The sequence below is a fragment of the Chiloscyllium plagiosum genome, chromosome 21 (assembly GCF_004010195.1).
Source record: "Chiloscyllium plagiosum isolate BGI_BamShark_2017 chromosome 21, ASM401019v2, whole genome shotgun sequence".
Taxonomy (NCBI): domain Eukaryota; kingdom Metazoa; phylum Chordata; class Chondrichthyes; order Orectolobiformes; family Hemiscylliidae; genus Chiloscyllium; species Chiloscyllium plagiosum.
In genome coordinates, this window is record NC_057730.1 from 6746963 (window position 1) to 6767552 (window position 20590).

Consider the following 20590-nt stretch of genomic DNA (forward strand, 5'->3'; position numbering starts at 1 on the left):
CTTTCAAGTTCATTAGCTGCTGTTTTAGTGTATTGGTGGATTTGTGGGCTACCATGATGCCAAGAGGTCTGAGTAGTGTAGCAGTCATTTCCGAGATGTCTTTGATGTAGGGGAGAGTGGCTAGTGTTTTGTCTGCTTGTTTGGGTTGTTGCTGAGAAATCGGTGGACTGTGTTCATTGGGTACCCTTTCTTTTTGAATACAGTGTATAGGTGATTTCCTCTGCTCTTCGTAATTCATCTGTGCTGCAGTGTGTGGTGGCTCGTTGAAATAATGTTCTAATGCAGCTTCGTTTGTGGGTGTTGGGATGATTGCTTCTGTAGTTCAGTATTTGGTCCGTATGTGTTGTTTTCCTGTACACGCTGGTTTGAAGTTCCCCATTGGCTGTTCGCTCTATTGTGACATCTAGGAATGGCAGCTTGTTGTTTTTTCCCTCCTCTTTAGTGAATTTTATGCCAGTAGGGGTATTATTGATGGTCTTGAAGGTTTCCTCTAATTTGTTTCGTTTAGTAATGACAAAGGTGTCATCCATGTAGTTTGGGTTGGATGGTTGGCACAGCTATTTGTTCGAGTCTCTGCATTACTGTTTCTACTAAGAACCCTGATATCTTATCCCGTCGGTGTTCTGTTGGTTTGTCTGTAAGTTTTATTGTTGAAGGTGAAGTGGGTGGTAAGGCATAAGTCCACTAGCTTGACAATATTGTCCTGGGTGATGAAGTTGATGGTGTTTGAGTCTTTGGTTCTTCTAATAATGTAGTCAGTGTTTCCTTGGCCAGGTCAATGTTGATGGATGTGAAAAGGGCTGTTACATCAAAGGAGACCATTATTTCATCCTCGTCTATCTTGGTGTCTTTGATGGTCTTCAGGAATTCTTGGGTGGAGGGGATGGAGTAGCGTGAGTCTTCTACTAAGTGTTTTAGTCTTTGGTGTCGCTCCTTGGCCAACCTGTAAGTTGGTGTTCCAGGTAGTGAGACTATGGGTCTGAGGGGGGCTCCTGGTTTGTGAATTTTGGGTAATCCGTAGAAGTGTGGTGTGTCGGATCCATCTGGTTTCATTTTTTGGACGTCGGTCTTATTTATTTTTCCAGATTTCTGAAGGTTTTTGAGTGGGGCTGGGATTTGGTTCTCTACTTGTGGGGTGGGGTCTATCGCCACTTGTTGGTCAATGTTGGTATCTGCAAATAGTGTATTTGCTTTCTCAGTGTAGTCTCTTTGATTTAAAATGACTGTCAAGCGTCCTCTGTTAGCAGGATAACAATGTTTTTCTCTTTTTTTTGTCTTTCTAGTGCTTTCCTTTCTTGTGTGTGTTACAGACAAACTCAATAGTGTGTTTCCTTTTTTCCTACTTAATGTCAGTGCGACTGTCTGTCTGATGCTGGGTTTCTTCTATAAGTTGGTTGTCTTTCAGTGTTGTTTCTAATGCTGCTAAGAAATCTTACCTGTCCACATCCTCGAAGTTGTAATTTAATCCTCTGACTAAGACTGCTTTCTCAGTGTCCGTTAAGGGTCCGTCAGCTAAGTTGTTTTTAATCCATGCTGCTGTATTGTTATTTTGTGTAAGTTTGTCTAGTTTTTTTTGTTTTCTGTGTTTGTCACTGTTTAATGTCTAAGGCTTTTTTTACTTTGTCTGTCTGTTCGTGGTCTGTTGCATTAGTGAGTTAAGTTATTTTCCCAGTTGTATTTATGACTTCTATTGTGGGCATCATTAATTATTTCTCTATGCATTCTGCGGCCATTTTGCTCTGCTATTCTTTTGGCTAGTGGGGTGTTAAGGGGAGGTTTGTATTTAAGATATCTAGGTAGTACCTGTTTCCTTAGACATTCATACAGGAAGTACAGCTGTTTGCAGGTGGCACTCTGTCGGATGGCATTGGTTTCCCATTTTCAGGCCGGTTTTAGCATTTTGCGCCTGTGGGTGTTAACGAATTTTGAGAAGGTTTGTCACTCAGGTTGAGGTTACAGATGTAGGTTTGCACGCTGAGCTGGAAGGTTTGTTTTCAGACGTTTCATTGCCATACCAGATAAACATCATCAGTGAGCCTCCGGATGAAGCGCTGGCCCACTTTCTATTTATGTGTTTAGATTTCCTTGGGTTGGTAATGTCATTTCCTGTGGTGATACCACTCCTTCAGAAAAACAGGAAATGACATCACCAACCTCCTATGTGTACCAACACTGGTTTGGGCTCTCACCCATCTCTGTACACCTTAGTGGTCTAATTGGGCAGGAGAGGCAGTATCCCCTAACAGAACTGCTCATGGTTCAGTTTGACCCCCAAACCTGCATGGTTCAATTTGCTCAAACCACTAATTTAGGGGTTAACCTAACAGGGAGGGATTTGTTGTGTGCCCTTTGGGTCGAGATTCCCTGCCTTGATGAGGGCATTACAATTAGAAATAATTCTACCAAGAGACAGTTCTAGATCTATTGTCCCAATGGTGTGCTGTCGAATTGAAGCCAAAGGATGTTACCCCTCCTCTACAAGTCCCTGATCCCAATGTCATCTTTTGTTATGATTCCACTGGAGCTTTCACTGAGGTGGCAGCCACTTTTGCCCCCTTCCTGGAGTCCACTGTCGCTGTTACCGTAACGGGACACATTGAAGGTAAAGATGGATCTGTCCCCTTCGTAGACATTCCTGTCCACGTCTGGAACCAACCAGGGTTGTTTTCTCGCCACATTATCTTGTCTGTGAATGAGAGATATAAAGCAAAGGTCCTGGGTTTTTTAGCACACCAGTTACAGCAGCAATCAGGCTCCAGTATCACTGACCAGACCGAACTGCTACCCACCTTGGGGAAGTTAAATTATTACTCTAGCCCTTTCACTGTTGCTGGTTTACTTCGCTGCTATCAGCCCTGACATAATCCCTCAGAAGAACCCTTTCCCAACCTCTGGTCAGCCTTCTACCATGAAGTAGGGTGCACTCCTGTGGATCCTATCAAGATCCACATTACACCAGGGGCAGAACTGCCTTCAATACCCCAAAGCCCCTAAAACCAGAAGCCATGGAAGTGATATCGGCTTTGATAGACTCATTCCTCCACCAAGAACAACGAAAATTTACAGCCCAGGAACAGCCCTTCGGCCCTCCAAGCCTGAGCCGATCAAAATGTAATGTCTAACCCTGTCGGTCAATTCCTAAGCATCTGTATCCCGCTGCTCCCCACCTACGCATGCATTTGTCCAGACACATCTTAAATGAATCTACCGTGCCTGCCTCTACCACCTCTGCTGGCAATGCGTTCCAAACGCCCACCACCCTCTGTGTGAAGTACTTGCCGCGTGTATCCCCCTTAAACCTTCTGCCTCTCACTTTGAAAGCATGACCTCTCATTATTGAATACTTCAGCCTGGGAAAAAGCATGTCTCTCTCCACCCTGTCTATACCCTTCATGATTTTGTAAACCTCAATCAAGTCCTCCTCAATCTCCTTTTTTCTAATGAAAATAAACCTAACCTACTCAACCTCTCTTCATAGCTAGCCATACCAGGCAACATCCTCGTAAACATTCTCTGCACCCTTTCCAAAATGTTCACATCCTTTTGGTAATGTGGCGACCAGAACTGGACACAGTATTCTAAATGCGGCTGAACCAATGTCTGGTACAATTTTAACATGACTTGCCAGCTCTTATACTCAATACCCCATCCGATGAAGGCAAGCATACCATATGCCTTCTTGACCACTCTATCCACCTGTGCAGCAACCTTCAGGGTACAATGGACCTGCACTCCCAGATCTCTCTGCCCATCAACTTTTCCCAAGGCTCTTCCATTCATTGTATAACTCGCTCTAGAATTAGAATTGCCTGAATGCATCAACTCACATTTGTCTGAATTGAAAACCATCTGTCACTTTTCCACCCAACTCTCCAGTCCATCTATATCCTCCTGTATTCTTTGACAGTCCCCTATGCTTTCTGCTACTCTACCAATCTTCGTGTCATCTGAAAACTTGCTGATCATACCAACAGTGCCCTCTTCCAGATCATTTATGTATATCACAAACAACAGTGGCCCCAATGCTGACCCCTGTGGAACACCACTGGTCACCTTTCTCCATTTCGAGAAACTCCCTTCAACTACTACTGTCTGTCTCCTGTTGCTCAACCAGTTCCTTATCCACCTGCTAGAACACCTTGCACACCATGTGACTTCACTTTCTCCATTAGTCTACCATGGGGAACCTTATCAAATGCTTTACTAAAGTCCATGTATATGACATCTACAGTCCTTCCTTCATCCATCAACTTGGTCACTTCCTCGAAGAACTCTATTAAGTTGGTAAGGCATGATCTCCCCCCCCACAAAACTCAGTTCTAGTTCCCTGCCAATCGCCCTGTAACACCCCCATTCTACCTGTCCCGAAGCCAGGATGCCCAGAGTGGAGGTTAGTACAGGATCTCCGACAGATCAACAGAATAGTCCAGCCACTACACCCAATTGTGTTGAACCCTATGACCATTCTCGGCAATATCCCTGCCAGCACCTGTGTTTTCACCATAGTTAACCTACAGCATGCTTTCTTTGATCTCCCTCTGGCAGCAGAGTCTTAGTATTTGCCTGCTTTCACCTTTAAGGGTCAACAATACACTTGGACGCGTCTCCCCCTGGGATTTGTCCACTCGCCCTCTTTATTCTCCCAGGAATTGCACTGGCAGCTCTCTGAGCTTTAGCTCATGGACTGCTCTGCAGTCGTCCGATAAGTGGATGATTTACTCTTAGCTAGCCCCTCGGTATCTGCTAACATTGCAGATATCAACTGTCCCCTAAACGCCCTCTACTCTTGGAGATGTTGCTCAGCGCTTCAGACCGACAGTTGACCCCGGACTGCATCGCGCCCATCATGGCAACCCCGCTGCCCATGAGCGCTAAGCAGATACATGCCTTTTAAGGCTTGGTTAACTACTGCCAACAATGACTCCCCAATGTAATGTTACTTACAAAGCAGCTAACCCCTTTAGCCTCCGATAAGGCCTCAAGGACTTTCACATTAGTGGAAGATCAGAAGTCAGCTTTCAGTGAATTAAAAGCAGCCCTGGCCAGTGCCCTGGCCCTCAGGATACTATTGTATGACAGACCTTTCTAGCTGTATGCCAGTATCCTAGAAGACCGTGCAACCGCTGTTTTAACCCAGACCCATGGAGATCGCAAGAGGCCAGTGGCCTATTACTCAACTCACCCTGACCCTGTCGCTATGGTCCTCCACCTTGCTTACAAGTTGGAGGCCCATGTTTACTCCCTTGTGACAGCTGCGTCCAATGTAACCCTCCAGAAACCCTTGACTGTCGATTCATCACTCATGATTGTAGCCCACCTGACTTCCCACCAGACCCAATACTTTCCACAGGCTCGACTTATCCGTTACGAGGTAACCCTTCTTAACAATCCCATCCCACCTTCTCCGGCTGCTCGACTGTTAACTGGTGACTTGCCTCAGTGCCCCTCCAGAGGAGCATTCCGAACCTCCCCATGACTGCCTTTTGTACAACCACTTCGTGATATCCCCTACACACACCCCATCCCCCCACCGACTGGAGCTCTCAGATGCTCCATTGCCCACACTGGATTTAACCCTCTTTGTCCGTGCTAGCTCATCAGCAACACCCTTAGGAATACCTCTTCCAGGATATGCAATCATAATCCTTACGGACATATTGGCAGCAGCCTTGCTCGACCCCACCCCCAGAAGCCCCCCCCCCCCGAACTCTTTGCTTTGACACAAGCCTGTATCCTGGCCACAGGGAAAACGATGAATCTATACACAGGTTCACAGTACACCTTTGGGGTGGCTTATACTTTTGGTCAGCTTTGGTCTCAGCGAGGATTCCTGACCTCTTCAGACACCCCTACTCACAACACAATTCCCGCCTCAGGCAATTCTCTGTGTGGAGTTTGCACATTCTCCCCGTGACTGCGTGGGTTTCCTCCGGGTGCTCCGGTTTCCTCCCACAATCCAAAAATGTGCAGGTTAGGTGGATTGGTCTGCTAAATCTCCCATACTGTTAGGTGAAGGGGTAAATGTAGGTGCTTGGGTCTGGGTGGGTTGCGCTTCGGAGGGTCGGTGTGAACTTGTTGGGCCGAAGGGCTTGTTTCCACACTGTAAGTAATCTAATATATCAAACATCTCCTTTAGGCCATCCTCCTCCCCAAGCAATTGGCCATAATCAAATGTCCTGTCTATGCCATGGACAATGCAGAGGTCAGCCATGGCAATGCCAGAGCTGACCAAGCTGCCAAGGATGTGGCAAGGCCTCGCAATTCAATAGTGTCCACTATTAACTGGCAGGCGGCTAACTGAAAAGCTGCCTCCAAATCAAAAGGCATTCCAAACAATGTCACAGTCCAGCGTTTATAGGGGGACGCCCCTGGTTCAGAAAAGCAGATATGGAAGATGCATGGGTGTTCGCACTCTCTGTCAGGAGGCCTCTGGATCAATCTCGTTGGTCAAGTACGTATACCTGATACTTTGTCACCAATGTTCATCAATTACCTTCATAATGATACACACCTTGGTGAGGGGGAATGAGTAATGTCATGTTGCTGACCTGGTGGGTCCCCCAACTGGCCAAGGCAGTTCAAAAGCACGTCAGGTCATGTTTGAAATGTCAGCAAACTAATGCAGGTCAAGGGGTGCGGTGTGTAACAGGAAAAACCCCTTGCCAGTGGGTCCATTTGAATGTATTCAGCTTGGTTTATTGAACTTCCATGTGTACATTGCTATAAGTATTGGCTTGTTGTTATTGATGTATTTAGTAGATGGACTGAGGCTTTTCCAACTACTAGTTACCCGGCCTCAACGGTGGTGCGATTGATCCTAACAGAGATTATAACGAGTTTTGGAGTGCCCCGACAGTTTCGTTCAGACAATGGCCCCCACTTTGTAGGGAAAGTAAATACAGAGCTGTGTGAAGAGCTGCATATCCAGCAGTAATTCCATTGCGCCTACTACCCTCAGGCGTCAAGCATAGTGGAGAGGACAAATGGAACTCTTAAAACCAAATTGACTAAGCTGACAGGTGAAATGGGCCTGAACTGGTTGAAGATCTTTGCTTTTGGCCCTGTATCACATGAGGATTACCCCACACTCAACCACTGGGCTGTCGACAGCTGAGGCAAACTCTGGCTGACCCAGTAAGACCCCTTGGGATGTGACTGTAAGTGATGGTCCTGTCAAAAAGCCTGACAACTGTACTCGCAGTCCATGGCACCATAGCCACCGTCGTGGTATTTGGCCTAGAGGACAATTGTTTTAAAGACTCATATGCATTCACGGTAATCGGACTGTATGTCAGTAGATGCATTGCTTGTTGCCAATGCCGAGTGCGGCCCCCTTAATCTATACAAGATATATATCTCAGACGCCCCCGTGTCAGCCAGAGCAGGCGGCTTAGAAAGATGGCTTCGTGTCAGTACATAGAACTGATAAATTCAGATAAAATCCAGTCCCCAAACAACGCGAGAGCCCAGGGGAGAGAAGGTACTGCATCCCACCACCCCACAAGCTATCTGCTTTGCTTCTCGCTTTGGGGGTGCATTTGTGCCTATGCCTTGGTCCCCATGAATGCCTCTTGTGCCCAGAAACAATGTACCCACAGGCTTTGCCAGGTCAGCCATGGAATGTTCACCTGCACCTGTGACAAATAAAGGTGCTTAAACGTTACTGCAGGATGGCAGTTCATTTGTGGGCATTGCTATGGTACCAATGCGAGTTTGGCCTTTTGGTCATACCCTTTTCCTGATTACCGGCTGATCGATTCGGGGGATGCTCCAGCGAGGACAGCAGCTGGCAGGATATGCAGCTCGCGGCTGACAGCCACAAAGCAGTTAGGTGCTATCGGGCTAAAAGCAGGTTTGTGTTCCTCCTCAACGGGACCGTCACAGTGGCCACCCCGACTCTCCCCGTCCTGGTCGCTGTAGGGACAGTAGGAGCACTCACTGTCCCGTGTCCACAAAACGCTCCTACCCACCACAGGATAGTAGCCTGAGCAGTTAGTGAAAGATTCAGTGCGGATTGGAGGGACCCAGTAACTCTGGGATCCTTTCTGGGCTACAGGTTCCAGGGGTTGCTGTCCCTAGGAGAATCGGTGGGGATGATCACTGCAAAGAACAGAAATTACCTCATTTGTGGGTTGACCATTCTCAGCAAAGGTACCATAAGGGACTAAATACAGTTAATCGTGAATTGACAGAACTAAGGCTCTACGCACAACAGAGCAGAAAGTGTGTTGACTATTTATTGGCCCAACAAGGTGGCGTCTGTACAATTATGGGAAATAAATGCATTACCCCCTTTACGGATAAATCATACAACATGCCACACACCATTCAGTCCATTCAGCACCAATTAGATCATTTTAGACAGGGCCCTCAATGTAGAAGACTGGCTAGGGTGGCTGTAGGGGGATCCTATTTGCTTCATTTGCTACGATGTTTTGCTGTCTTACTCATTGTATGCTGCAATCTTTGAGGAGAAAGTGAGGGCTGCAGATCCTGGAGATCAGAGCTGGAAATGTGTTGCTGGAAAAGCGCAGCAGGTCAGGCAGCATGCAGGGAACAGGAGAATCGACGTTTCGGGCATAAGCCTGAAGAAGGGCTTATGCCCGAAACGTCGATTCTCCTGTTCCCTGGATGCTGCCTGACCTGCTGCGCTTTTCCAGCAACACATTTCCAGCTCATTGTATGCTGCGTCTCACTCACTTAAACACTGGCCGCGGGATCCTTATCAATGAGCTGCTGGGGGCGTTATCATGGAATGATAAAACGATGGAATGTAATGTTAAAAGATTAACTTGTACTATTCACGTACTGTTAAGAGTTAAACTGTACTGTCCCTCTCCAGAAGCTGAACGTTCTGGAAGTGGGGGAGGGGTGACATTCATGCAGGAATGTGGATGACTCCCAGTGCATTTGGGCAGCAATTTATTGCCACTCTCCTACTATTATCAAATTAAACTCTCATTCAGTCCCTTCCATTCAGAAATGCTTTCATAGCCATCCCCCAACCAATCAAATTCATTTGTGTGATCATTCCCCGATACTGATGCATATCATACCTACATTGTCTGGGGACATAGCGGAGCCAGAACTCGTTTACAGGGCTGGCCCGAAGCTAGGACATATCACACCTACAATCGTCTTGGGGAATCACAGAGTCAGGAAATCATTTGCATAACAATTCCCCAGGATTAGGGTATTTACATTTACATTATCGTGGAGGATGACCTTATCCTACCATTGTACCTGGGGTACCATGTGGTTAGGAGGGGGTAGTGGCTGGACCTGCTGTGCTTTTCCAGCCCCACACGAATCTAGTTCTGCTTAAATGTCTCAGGAAGTGACAATAAACTGAAAAAAAAAGGAATGTAGATATTTTCTAAAATAATGTGTATAGTTCCACCAGAGCGAGGAGCTTTCATATAAAGAAATACTTGACTATTCACTGAATATGCCACGGCAGATGTTGGAGTTTGGATTCAAATAAATACCTGGAATTAAAAGTCTAATGATGACCATGAATCTAGTGTCGATCATCAGGGAAAATCCATCTGGTTCACTAATGTCCTTCAGGGAAGGAAACTGCCCCCATCCTTACCTGGTCTGGCTGACATGTGACTCCACGCCCACAACAATGTGGTTGACCTTTAAATGCCCTCTGGGCAAGTAGGGATGGGCTATGAACGCTGGCCTAGCCAAACACTTTCATATCCTGTGAATGAATTTTTAAATAAATGAAAGTGCCCACAACAAAGACATCAGCATTTCCTATTTTCATCCTGGCTCCCAGAAGCTTCTTAGAGAAGAGTTACTTCTATCTTTTAAAATGCTTGTAATAATCTGAAGCATCAATTTGCAAAGAAGATCTAAAATTCTCTGGTAGAACATTGCTTGGTCAGAGGCATAATGAGAAAAATAACCATTTCAATTTTTCATTCCTAGGACATTGAAACAATGTAGGAACAGAAGTGGGTCATTCAGCCCTTTTTGTACTCAAGATTTGTACCTGTGTATTTGTACCTAAGATGGCGTCATTAGAGGCAACCATTATAAAAACATTTCGGTGTGTTCCTGTGCTTCTGTATTGTAGTACATATGACAGCAAAGGATATTCTATATTCTATTCTATTCTTTAAGCCTGTTCCACCATTCAACGAGATCATGACTGATCTGTGGCCTAGCTCCATATACCTTCCATTGGCCCATCTCATAACATAGTCAAATCTGGAGAGGTGGATACAGAGAGAAAGCAAAGAAGCATGAAACAAATATCCTATGAGCATAAATTAAGGGTTGGATCTGTTGTACAGATCAAAAATCTGCTGATAAAACCAATAGCAGTTCCTGTAATACTAACTTATGAGGCATGGTTTCAAATCTCACCTGCTCTAGAGGTGTGTAATTACTTCCTTGGGCAGGTTGATTTTATTTTTCAAAAAAGGTATTTTCGTAAATGATTTGCAAATTCTCAATATCTCAAACCATTGCCTAAGTCTCCATGGCAAATGAAGAAGGACACCCTTTGCTGGCCTCACTGCTGTTGTCCACATTCAATTGAGGAAAAACTATGATGCTTTTCCATTGACACTAAAGGTAGTACATAAATTTAAGTTGGTTTGTCTGTGTGCCATATTTACTGATTGTAATTATTTCATATTGTAAACTGCAATTATACAATCTCAAGGGTGTTGCTGAGCAAAGACGCCTTGGAGTGCAAGTTCATAGTTCCTTGAAAGTGGAGTCACAGGTAGATAGGACAGTGAAGAAGATGCTTGACCAATAAAGGAAAGCATACCAAAGCATTGAGTGGAAGAGTTGGGTGGTCATGTTGCCACTGTACAGAACATTAGAACATAGAACATTGAAACATACGGCACAGAACAGGCCCGTCGGCCTATGATGATGTGCCAAGAATTATTCCTAATCTAAAATAAAATAACCTAACCTACGCACCCACTAATCCATTGCTGTCCATGTGCATGTCCAGCAGTCGCTTAAAGGTCCCTGATGACTTTGCTTCCACCACCACAGCTGGCTACGCATTCCATGCATTCACAACTCTCTGTGTAAAGAACCTACCTCTGACGTCTCCTCTACACCTATCTCCTAACACTTTAAAATTATGACCCCCCCAATGCCAGTCAATCCTGCCCTGGGCAATAGTCTCTGGCTATTGACTCTATCCATGCCTCTCATTACCTTGCATACCTCGATCATGTCACCTCTCTTCCTCCTTCTCTCCAGATTGGTTAGGCCACTTTTGGAATATTGCATGCAGTTCTGGTCTCCCTCCTGTTGGAAGGATGTTGTGAAACTTGAAAAGGTTCAGAAAAGATTGGCAAGGATGTTACCAGGGTCAGAGGATTTGTCTATAGGTAGAGGCTGAATAAGCTGGGGTTGTTTTCCCTGGAGCGTCGGAGGCTGAGGGGTGACCTTATAGAGGTTTATAAAATCATGAGGGGCATGGATAGGGTAAATAGACAAGGTCTTTTCCCTGGGTTGGAGAAGTCCAGAATTAGAAGACATAGGTTTAGAGTGAGAGGGGAAAATTTTTAAAAAGGGCCTAATGGGCATAATAGTGTTCAGGGATGTGTAGGTTAGGTGCATTTGTTCAGGATAAATGTAGAGTAATAGGGTAGGTGAATGGGTCTGTTTGGGTTATTTTCGGAGGGTTGGTGTGGACTTGTTGGGTCAAAATGGCTTGTTTCCACACTTAAAAAAAGCTATCAAAAAAAAGCTATATTTTCATGCAAAGGGTGGTGCATGTATGGAATAAGCCACCAGAGGGAGTGGTGGCAGCTGGTACAATTACAACATTTAAAAGTCATCTGGATAGATATATGAATAGGAAGGGTTTAGAGGGATATGGGCCAAATGCTGGCAAATGGGACAAGATTAGGTTAGGACATCTGGTCAGCATGGACGAATTGGACCAAAGGGTCTATTTCCGTGCTGTAAATCTGAGTCATGACTTTATTTGAATGTGTACATAATGGAATATGACTGCACTGCTCACCATTGCTGATAACTCTCACGAGATTCCCTTGTAACTTCCTATGCTGAGACTAAATGAATTATAACTTTGAAACCTCTGAGCATTCCCTGTTGCAAATGTTTGTCTGGAAGGTTGCCTTACATGTTTTGTGCTTGTCTTTCTCTCCGAGACAGTATTGCTGCTGAATCTTCCACTGGCATCTGTACAAGGCCCAGATAGCAAAGCACAACTGGCCACAGAATGTGGAGCAGTAAATGAGGAGGCCTTCAAGTCTTGTGAATTCTGGAGCAAACCCTCAGCATGTCTCCTGTATCATGAAGAACATTAACATTAGTGGACAGAAAGAAGCAAACTACGCTGGTACAAATTATGCAGAATTAAGCAATGAAATTTCCAAGGTTTCAAGAGCTGAGTGTGTGTTGTATGTATGATAGCCGGGAAGGGATGTGTTCAGCAACAAATACCATTCTCTGATTACAGACAGAGGGGTACATTTTCTCTAGAATATTTGTCGTTCCATTGTTCCTGGCTGTACAGCAACAAAACTCAGTCTACAAAATGTCCAATCATCTTGGCAATGCTAAGCAACCCAGATGTTCATGGAATGATTTAAGATTCTAATGTTAAAAACAACATGTGCTATTTAAAAGCTTTTCTGTTTCTTTCATGAAAGCTGCACTATGGGAGGCTAGGTTGTTCTCACTCTTACTATCCGGTCAAATAAACTTCATCCTAAGACAAAAACCAAACACTGCAAATGGTGGAAATCAGAAAATGAAAAAAAACAATAAAACACAAGAAACAATCCGACAGCATCCATGGAGAGAGATGGATACAGCACAGAATTTTCCCCAGCTCCTGAGTAAAGTGGGTAACGGTAAAAAAATTGGGAAAACTTAGTGAGAATGAGAATCTGATTTTTTTTCAATGTCAAGACAAAAATGAGTTTGATTTTCAACTTAAAATTTCAGTGGCTCAATGAGTATCTTGCTAGTAAGCAGCAAACACCTTATTTCCAAGCATTTACATCTCACTGTCAACTAATCTCACACGGGCGGCACTGTGGCGCAGTGGTTAGCACTGCTGCCTCACAGCGCCAGAGACCCGGGTTCAATTTCCGACTCAGGCGACTGACTGTGTGGAGTTTGCACGTTCTCCCCGTGTCTGCGTGGGTTTCCTCCGGGTGCTCCGGTTTCCTCCCACAGTCTAAACATGTGCAGGTTAGGTGAATTGGCCTTGCTAAATTGTCCGTAGTGTTAGGTAAAGGAGTAAATGTAGGGGAATGGGTGGGTTGCGCTTCGGCGGGTTGGTGTGGACTTGTTGGGCCGAAGGGCCTGTTTCCACACTATAAGTAATCTAATCCTTTCTATGTAGTGCATAATTTTCCCTAATTCCACCAGGCAACAGGAGGTTTGTTCTGTCTGTGGGGATGGGATGAACCTGTTTGTGTGAGGCAGAGTTTGGATGTTAATGGAGCATTAGCCATCACCCATCTTCAGTCAAGAGTGTGCTTCAATATAAGACACATTCACAGAGTCAACTTCTAACCTGAGATAAGCATGCACTCATGAACAATCACATTTTCTTGCACATATACAAAGTGGCCATACGTGTGGAACATGGCTGGAAGCAAAGTGCAATTACAAAATGGTGCCTTTAAATTGTAATTTCCTCACCAAAGTGCTAGCCTTTGACTGCACTTGTCAGCACAAGGTTGAAGAGTTGGTGAAATCTGTTGCTCTCTAGGATGCTTCAAGGAGGTGTGTAATGCCTAGCCAATATAGCTTTTATCCTCTTTGAGATGTATAAGAAGCTGATTCTATCTGACATGATAGACTGTGAGCCTGGTCTGACAGCTATAATCACAGTAAATCAGATGAAGTCAGATGTCACACAACACCAGTGTTATGAAGTTGAAGGCGTGTACTGTACTTTTGAGAGAGTGAATGCTGTTCTGCACAGAGAGCTTACAAGGGCAGTCTGAGTGTACTGGAAAATGGAAAATATGTAACATTTCGCTGTGAAGTACATACCTGAGTTGGTTGCTGTTTTGACAACAATTCAAATTTAACCAACCATTTTACATTTTGCCCCACGATAGTAAAATCCAGTCGCATTTGAATTTATTGGGGTTTTGCCAACATCGAACCAATGAGATGATTCTCTGTTGGGGATATAAAAAAGGCAGGCATTTTGAAAATCAGACAGAGTAACTACATCCAGAGAGAGAGAGAGAGGCCCAAGAGACATTGAAACATTCTCTCTGTCAAAGGTACCTTTTCATATGAAACATCTTCACAATTACAAAAAAGAAGATGACCTCGGGAGATGTTCACCCAGAAGAAGAAAGACACTGAAGAGACAAACGCTGTGTGGTTTTGAAACTAAGTTGATGTCAGTGCCTTATTGGAACAGTATTTTGTTGTAAAGTTGGAGGCAGGCAATAAGCAGTTAAGAGAAAGGAGGGCTTAAAGTTTTAGGAATAGTTGTCGTTTAATGTTCACTTTTAGAGTTAAAGAATAAATTGATGTTGATTTCTTTTAGTGGAATTTGGGGAGTTCTCTGTCACTCATATTAACAGATTATGAGGTGAGGTGAGTTTTTCTGGGTGTTTACATTAATTAGCAGAAGGTTTCACTACCATATTGTAATGCCAACTCACAGACCAACAGGGTTATTTGAAATCTCAAAGTTTTGGAGCATTGCTCCTTTGTCAGGTGAAATGGAGGGAAACACACAGACACAGAACGTTTATGCAGAGAAATAATGGTAAAATAACTCAGGTAATTAAGAGTGTTAAAACATAAATATAAACAGTGTGAGTGGAGTGTCTACAAGTCTTTGCAGGTGATCAAAAGTGTCAGACAGTTTGAGTAAAGTGTCAACAGCTGAAGAGGAAGTGAAGGGATGGCCTAGGATCCCATCAAAGCTGAGAGATAATTACAAAATATCAAAAATAAGGTGGTGCTAGGGACAAACCAAATGGCTGGAACAACATGATAGGTATCACAGTCACATTAGGAGGACCTAACCAAAGTAACAAGTAATCCAAAACTGTACAAACTAAGATGGAGTGATCATATCAGGGCAAAATTGAATAGTAATGAAGATTTTGCAAATGCAGAGCGGTGAGGCTGGGTTGTATGTAGTGCGCTATGAACCCAAGATCAAGGTTAAGAACATCCTCGTGGGTATGTAACATGGCTCTCCATTGGGAGGGTGGGAACACTCCTACCTGGCAGGGGTTGCATAGTGTCCACTCATCCGTTGTCATAGAGCCTCCATGGTCTCGCCAATATACCACGCCTTGGGCTACCCTTTCCTGAGGTAGGCAACATTTGGCTGAGTCGCTAGTATCATGTGACCTCTGACATTTTCACCCCAGTCTAACACCCGCATCTCTACATCCAATCAATCGGACGGGTATTGATTGAAAGTGCACATGTATTTTTACACATGATAGATACAAAGATGTGCTACCTGTGTAACCGAAGTGTGCTCAGCTTATTGCTGTCTTCCTGTGTCTAGGTACAGTCCCCAGACTTTGCAGCTGGGATGGAAGGAACCTGCTCGATAGTGGAGTCTCTTGACAAGGAAGGTTTGGGTAGATGAATCTGGGGGAGTTTGTGGGTCCTCTATCCAACCACAATAAGTGTGTCCATATGCAGACACACCCTCTTCACCTGCAATTTAGACAGGGTTAGGGATCCAATGTCAAGGTGGATGTGGAGGATCCTGGAGGAACCTTCGCTGTACCTGAAAAGAGATTGCTGGGGTCTATCTCTGGTTCCTCCTCTAGATGGGTGCCTCCTGGCATTCCCTTGCCTCAGACACCTGGAGTGAGGTTAAGTTCACTCATCCTCCTTCATGCCTTGCCATTAATGCTAAGCACCAGTGCCTGAAGTCATGAATGGCAGATTTGTGTACATTTCCAACAGCCACTGTGTGTTCTCCTGGACCTGGCTTTCTAAGGTACCTGCCATCCTAACCATGGAGACAGTGAGAGCTAGCCTGGAACTTTTTAAAAATTATTCATTCATGGGATGACGGCATCTCTGGCTGAACCAACATTTATTACCCAGAATGCAGTTAAAAGTCAACCATATTGCTGTGGGTCTGCAGTCATGTAGACCAGACGAGGTAAGAATGGCAGATTTTCTTCTCTAAAGAACATTTATAAACCAAACAGGTTTTCCTGGCAATCAAGTGTCATGGTCATCATTAAACTCCCCTTTCTAGATTATTATTGAATTCAGATTCCAACATCTGCCATGGCAGGAGTTGAACTCAGGTCTCCAGGACATTACCAAGGTCTCTGTATTAATAATCGAGCAATAATACCACTAGGCTATTATCTACCTCTACTGATAATATTGTTGGAGTCCTCCACTCTTTGATCCAGTTTATTGAATGTTCTGGATGAACCTTCCTTCTGTTACTGTGGCTGCATCTGCATACTTGAATAAACGTATCAATGGCCGACCACCATGGGATCATCACTTGTTTGGGGATGAGCAGATGCCTAATCTCTGACAGTCCTCTGAATGCCAGTGACGTGGGATGGTTTTTCCCTTGCCCAGCAATAAAGACAGGCCAGTCATGTGCTGCTGTGTGTAATCTAGACAGAGAACCCAGTGGTTAGCACTGCTGCCTCACAGCACCGGAGACCTGGGTTCAATTCCCGCCTCAGGCGACTGACTGTGTGGAGTTTGCACGTTCTCCCCATGTCTGCGTGGGTTTCCTCCGGGTGCTCCGGTTTCCTCCCACAGTCCAAAAGATGTGCAGGTCAGGTGAATTGGCCATGCTGTATTGCTCGTAGTGTTAGGTAAGGGGTAAATGTAGGGGTATGGGTGGGTTGCGCTTCGGCGGGTCGGTGTGGACTTGTTGGGCCGAAGGGCCTGTTTCCACACTGTAATCTAATCTAAAAAAAACCCATCGAGGTGTTCGTGTCAGAGCTGTTGCAGGAAGCAGCCTTGCTGATGTATCCTCTGAGGGATCTGTGGCTTCTTCAAGGGTGAAGAAGGGGCTGATGGGATGAGGGTCAAGATTAAAATGGTGCTAGAAAAGCACAGCAGGTCAGTCAGCATCCGAGGAGCAGGAAAATTGTGCTTCAGGCAAAAGCCCTTCATCAGCATGAAGGGCTCTTGCCCTATACATTGATTTTCCTGCTTCTCGGATGCTGCCTGACCTGCTGTGCTTTTCCAGCACCACTCTAATCCTGACTCTGATCTCCAATATCTCCAGTCCTGACTTTCGCCCTGATAGGATGAGGGGCTGAGCTGTTTGAGAGACAGTCGGTGTAAGAGAAAGAGGGAATTTGTTATGTGTCAGGTGAAAGCTTAAGCATGTTACGAACATGTTGCAGTGGTGGTAGTTGGAGAGCCATGCAGTAGACCCTGCTTCCACACTGTAGGCAATCTGTGACTCTGAAATGCAGATAACATTGCAATGGAGCACGATTCATTTGATGCCTCTGCATGCATTTCCCAGCAGAAGTCATTGGACAGCAGTCAGAGAGATAAATCTTGATTGTTTCCTTATTTCTCAACTGCAGAGAACTTAGAATCTCAGAGGCTGGCCCTGTCGAGTTTGACTCGGCAATACTGCTTCCAAGCTGGGGTGTCCAGGTCTGCGCACTCAGCCAGTGCCTTTATGTTTGGGTACAATGATCATCTCCCCACTTGATCTCACATTATCCTTAAAGTGTTTTGTAATGACTTTGATTGAAAATAGTTATTTAGTTCTGTGTTCAACTGTCAAACCTTGCAATTTGTGCACACTTTGGAACTCTACAATGGCAGTCCTGTAGTCAATGCAGCAGAGAGCTTAATGGAAAAACATGAAGCAGGCTGAAAAGTGGGCATTAATGGATTACATTTCATGCTGTGAAACCTAATCTTTGCAAATTGTATAGAATCAGGCAGATGTATAGTAGTGCTTCTAAGATTGAACATCATTTAAAAGGAGCTAATGCTGCACTCCAGTGGTTCATTCAATCATTGCACCTTCAGTTTGAGGCTGACTGGGGCTAGTCTCGCTAATTTCTGTAAAATCCTATTGTTAGAAACCCACCACAGAAAAGGAGCAGGTAAACGCTTCCCGAATCTCGTTTGTTCCTGACATTGATCCATTGCACTGAGGCGAGATAATGGAAGCGATCGTTGGAATTGTGGCAGTGGCTGCTTTGCCTGCATGAATGCATTGGATCCACAATTCATATATGGCTCTTTCATGTCGACAGTGTTTCAACTGTTTGCATAAAAGCTTTATTAATATCTAACACTACGTTGAGTTGTAAGCATTCATGCATCTGAACCATTGTCACCTCACGTTTCACAGTAGCAAAACTCAAAACATATCCACTCAACATGAAGGGATTTATACCATCATAGTGGTGAATGGAATTGAAAAAGCACTTTCAGATGAATTATTATCATTCTGGGTTAACAACAGAAACTTTTCATAAAGCTGAATTTTACCAGAGATTGGAAAAAGTGTGAATTTTGTTGAGTTTCGTGAGGGTTTCCCCATGAGACCTGCACTGTTCATCTTGTTAGCTGTGCACTATGCTTCAATGGCACCTGATTCGTGCTTTTTCCCCTCACCAGAGGCAGATGTATTCACCACTGCAGGACCTCCTTGGATTCCTGTTGCCAGAGCCCAGTCATGTACTAGGTCAAATACTACCAACTAGGACCATCAACCACCCACTACCACCACCACTGTGCCCACCATCGGAGAGAAAGCAAACAAATCTCCAAACACACTTCATTGCAGATGTAACTGCATGTTTGTAAAGGGATTGCTGTCAGAGAACCAAATTACAACAGTTACCCATCCTTAACATCGTCCTATCTCAGATCCCGTGTCACAGGGAGAGTTACTCTAGGATGTAGGTTTGCTTGCTGAGCTGTAGGTTTGATATCCAGACGTTTCATTACCTGGCTAGGTAACATCATCAGTGGCGACCTCCAAGTGAAGCGAAGCTGTTGTCTCCTGCTTTCTATTTATATCTTTCTCCTGGATGGGGTTCCTGGGGTTTGTGGTGATGTCATTTCCTGTTCATTTTCTGAGGGGTTGATAGATGGCATCTAGATCTATGTGTTTATTTATGGCGTTGTGGTTGGAGTGCCAGGCCTCTAGGAATTCTCTGACATGTCTTTGCTTAGCCTATCCCAGGATAGATGTGTTGTCCCAGTCGAGATGGTGGGTTTTTTTCATCCATGTGTAGGGCTATGAGGGAGAGAGGGTCGTGTCTTTTTGTGGCAAACTCCATACAGCTGCATCAGGGTAGGTTTGAACCTGGGTCCCTCATGCTGTGAGGCAGCAGTGCTAATCACTGAGCCATTGTGCCACCCAGTCTCAGCGCAGAACTGAATTCATGTGCTGCTGTGAGTGAACGTCTGAGTGGACATTATCTCATGGGTATGGGGGAGCTAGTGAAGGAGGTAGAGGCCCTCCCTCCTCCACCTAGCCCCTCACCATCTGTTTTTGATCTGGTATTTTCATCATCTGTCATTTCTTTCACTGTTATACTGCCGATGGTATTTAACACAGGTTGCTCCAGTGCAATTCAGAATGTTTATTTGTGTGATGTGTTATAGAATTACAAAGAACAGGTCCTTCAGCACATTATATCTGCCTACACATGTTCCTTCTATTCCCTGCCTGTTCATATGCTCATCTAAATGTCTCTTAAACATTACAATCATATCAGCTTCTCCCAATTCCCCTGGCATCTGTGCAGCGTTGTTGCTTTTGGCATGGTGTCATCCACTGCACTTCTGTGGATAATTCTCAACACCCATTGTGTTCTTGAAGGCAAGTCCCATCAATAACACATCCCCAGTGATTCAAATTCGCACCCTTTGCATGGGTAAATGCTCATGACATTCAATCAGTACATTGTGAAGCAGATTTGTTGTTGGAAAATAGGTTTCATCAGTTGTAAACACTCAGTTAATCAGCAACCATATGAAATGTAATGGGCATGGCTCTGACCTTTGCAGGGGTATGATTGAGTTAATGAGAGGTCTCTTAGTTTCAAGGATCTGGGGATTGTGTGCTGTCGATACAGTCTGGATGTTTCACACATCACTAGTACCTAACTGAAATGACGCACACATGAACGTCCACCCACCCACCACGGGTTACTGCGCTAGCCAGTACATCATCTCCCACCCTGCCTCCTATAAAAATGCCATCCCTTATTCCCAATTCTTCCACCGCATCTACTCCCAGGATAACCGATTCCACCACAGAACATCCCAAATGGCCTCTTTCCTCAAAGACTGCAATTTCTCCTCCCAAGTGGTTGACAATACCCTCCAGTGCATCTCCTCCAGTTCCTGCACCTGAACCCCTCCAATTGCAACAAGGACAGAACACCCCTGGTCCTCACCTTCCACCCCACCAACTTCCGGATGCATCGCATCATCCTCCACCACCTCCACCACTACAAACAGATCCCACCACTAGGGGTATATTTCCCTCCCCACCCCTATCTGCATTTTGGAGAGACCATTCCCTCTGTGACTCCCTTGTCAGATCCATGCTTCCCACCAGCCCACACCCCATTCCCAGCACCTTCCCCTGCTG

General features: G+C 44.9%; 1 long non-coding RNA gene across 1 annotated transcript in view; it reads right to left on the bottom strand.

The window, feature by feature from the left end:
- Positions 1–11252: 11252 nt before the first annotated feature.
- LOC122560495 overlaps positions 11253–20590 on the bottom strand; it is a 39349-nt gene continuing 30011 nt past the window's right edge. The window contains exons 2-3 of the long non-coding RNA XR_006314747.1: positions 12134–12299; positions 11253–11289 (exon numbers count right to left, since the gene is read on the bottom strand). This is a non-coding gene — a long non-coding RNA (uncharacterized LOC122560495). The remainder of the gene's footprint in view (positions 11290–12133; positions 12300–20590) is intronic.